Raw genomic sequence first — 2,892 nt, 5'->3', positions numbered from 1 at the left:
AGTAGTCCCTGTCTAGGGGAAGGTGAAGCTGATGGACTTCTGCACAGAAAGCTGGGAAGGAACAGTTTCAACAAAGGTGCTTTTCCATGGAACACTTTCTGTCACTCATGTGCCTAAAATGCTTTAAAGACAATTTCCTGAGCTGGAACATTCCTAAAGGCCATCAACCTGTTGGAGCGGGTCTGGAGGAAGCCACAAAAATGATCAGAGGGATGGAGCATCTCTGCTATGAGGAAGGGCTGAGAGAGTGAGGATTGCTCAGCCTGGAGAAGAGAAGGCCCAGGAGGGACCTAAACGGACCTTCAGCATCTGAAGGGAGTCTGCAGGAAGGATGGAGAGACATCACATACAGGGGATGGAGGGACAGGACACAGGGAATGGCTTCCCTGCCAGAGGGCAGGGATGGACGGGATATCAAACCACTCTGGAATTCTGTGATAAATAAAATATCTTGCTGTAGAGTGGAGAATGAAAGCACAGTGTTCGAATATCAGACTAGAGCTGCTATTTTCACAATTCTTAGCGTGATATTGAAGAGCCTATAAAACATAATAAATTTCATAAACATCAATACAAGCTTCAACCTCAAAAATAACTGAACCAGGAAGCTTCACCATTTTACCTTTTTGCCTGTTTGCTACTGAGAGAGATGCTACTCTCTTTCAGTTTTACACACACAGAGGTCCCCAGGCCCACAGAAGCTGCCTTGCCTGGGGACACGATGCAGGTCCAGCCAGCCCAGGGGCTCTCAGCACAGCCACTGCACAGCTCTGCAGCAGCACCACGGAGGGTCTGGCACTGCCAGGCAGGGGGTGCCTTAAACAGCAGCATCCGCCAAAACAAACACTTTGGTCCTGGTCAGTTTCTTTAGGTTGTTGCCATTCCACTTCCGAGTGCATGTAAATATTTTTATTGCATTAAAAACATGGTCATGATCTTATTTTTTAAATATAGCAGCATGCCAGCTGCTTCTGATTGAAGAAACACTCATGAAGATCAGAACTACTTAAAAATGCCTGAGACCTTCAGCCCCTTTGGGACTTTATGTCAAATGGAACTGGACAGATTCACATTTCTTCAGCAAGAGATGAATCCCCTGTTCCTCTGGCTTTTAATTTTGGGTCTGTCTCTTTCAAGAGCACACAAAACATATTCAAGGAGCTTTGTTTTGCTCTCAGAATAATGGATTTAGATACAGCACTTCTCAGACAATAAGCAAACAAGATAGGGATTGCCCTTGTGCTGTCTGGGATACGAAACTGAGCTGACAGACAGTGAACAACAAGGCACCACAGTTTGATGGAGCTCCTCAGCTCACACACACACAGAGTTAATATCAAAACTTTACAGCCTGGAGTCTGTGTCAGACTAACAGAAACACCCTGAAGAACTCTGCTAGAAGCCCTGAGGCAGCCCCTCCCTGCACGGCGGGTCCCAGTGTGGGACAGGGTCCCCAGGTGTGGGACAGGGTCCCAGTGTGGGACAGGGTCCCCAGGTGTGGGACAGGGTCCCAGTGTGGGACAGGGTCCCCAGGTGTGGGACAGGGTCCCAGTGTGGGACAGGGTCCCCAGGTGTGGGACAGGGTCCCAGTGTGGGACAGGGTCCCCAGGTGTGGGACAGGGTCCCCAGGTGTGGGACAGGTGGGGCGGGGCCCCAGGTGTGGGACAGGGTCCCCAGGTGTGAGGCAGGTCCCCAGGTGTGGGGCAGGTCCCCAGGTGTGAGGCAGGGTCCCCAGGTGTGGGGCAGGGTCCCAGGTGTGGGACAAGGTACCCAGGTGTGGGACAGGGTCCCAGGTGTGGGGCAGGTCCCCAGGTGTGGGACAGGTCCCCAGGTGTGGGACAGGTCCCCAGATGCAGGGCAGGGTCAGTCCCTGAACAGGAAGAAATGAAGACACCTGAGCTCCATCCCCATTTCTCAGCCAGTGTCATTTGGCCTCGGATGTCAGAAGGAATTTTGGATCTCAGAAGGAATTTCCTCACACAAAGGGCTGTCCGGGTTGGAGGGGGATGCCCTGGGAGCTGGTGGAATCACCACCCTGAGGTGCTCAAGGAATGACTGGAGGTGGCACTCAGCGCTCTGGCCTGGCTGACAAGGTGGTGGTGAATCAGAGGCTGGACTCGATGATCTCAGAGGTTTTTTCCAACCTCAGTGACTGTGTGATCTCCAAGAAGAATGGCCATATGGGAATGGGCTGCTCCTGCATGGGGCTGTGACCAGTATGCGGCTCCTGTGCGGTGCCATTTGTTGCCATAACTGACCTTTCCATTCAGGTGTGTGCTTTTCACGCTCACAGCTTCGAATGGTCGGGAAAATTTCGTGCTACAGAACACAGATCCCTGTGCCAGGCTGCTTCACCGGCAGAGGCCTTCACTGATCCAAAGGAAACGCACAACAAGAATGTAGCTGTTACTTGTTATTTTAACATTCGTTATTTGTTATTTTAAATTTGTTACTTGTTGCAATTGGGTGAACATTTAACCAACAGACCGGGAAAGGGTGTTACAATAAAGACCTGAAACACGACTGATACGGAAATTGACTAAACTGGTTCCCTGCTTCAGTTATTTCTGTACAAGTCTATACGTACATGCTGATCTCAATTTATTTTTAATCTAACCTAAAAAAGTGTCCGTGAATGGAGCTGTTCTGAATTTGGAAAAGTAACCGAGAGAGTCTAACTCCCAGTCTTGCATCTACCTGATAATCCCCTGACGCCTAAAATCGTCTGGAACACTCGGGATATCCAAGCTCGGCTCTGGCATCTCTGTTTAGTCAATTTCCAAACTTCCACTAGCACAGAAATCAACTCATTGCGGCGTCTCCCGGACGCCTTTCCCGCCCCCCCGGTGGTGCTCCCGGCTCTGGCGGCACCGGCAGGCAGGTGCAGAGCCG

General features: G+C 50.8%; 1 protein-coding gene across 3 annotated transcripts in view; it reads right to left on the bottom strand.

The window, feature by feature from the left end:
* The window catches only part of MAPKAP1 (MAPK associated protein 1), a 79,134-nt gene extending 76,626 nt beyond the window's left edge, over positions 1–2,508 (bottom strand). For 2 of the 3 annotated variants that reach the window (XM_005421229.3, XM_005421230.2), the window contains exon 1: positions 2,259–2,506. The gene's annotated coding sequence lies outside the window, so the exon portion shown is untranslated. Of the gene's footprint in view, positions 1–2,258 lie in introns of all 3 variants that reach the window. The other variant, XM_031057333.1, reaches the window with a different exon arrangement.
* Positions 2,509–2,892: the final 384 nt, after the last annotated feature.

The sequence above is a fragment of the Geospiza fortis genome, unplaced genomic scaffold (assembly GCF_000277835.1).
Source record: "Geospiza fortis unplaced genomic scaffold, GeoFor_1.0 scaffold27, whole genome shotgun sequence".
Taxonomy (NCBI): Eukaryota; Metazoa; Chordata; class Aves; order Passeriformes; family Thraupidae; genus Geospiza; species Geospiza fortis.
Note: the sequence above shows the minus strand (reverse complement) of the source record. Positions and strands in the feature narration are given on the sequence as shown.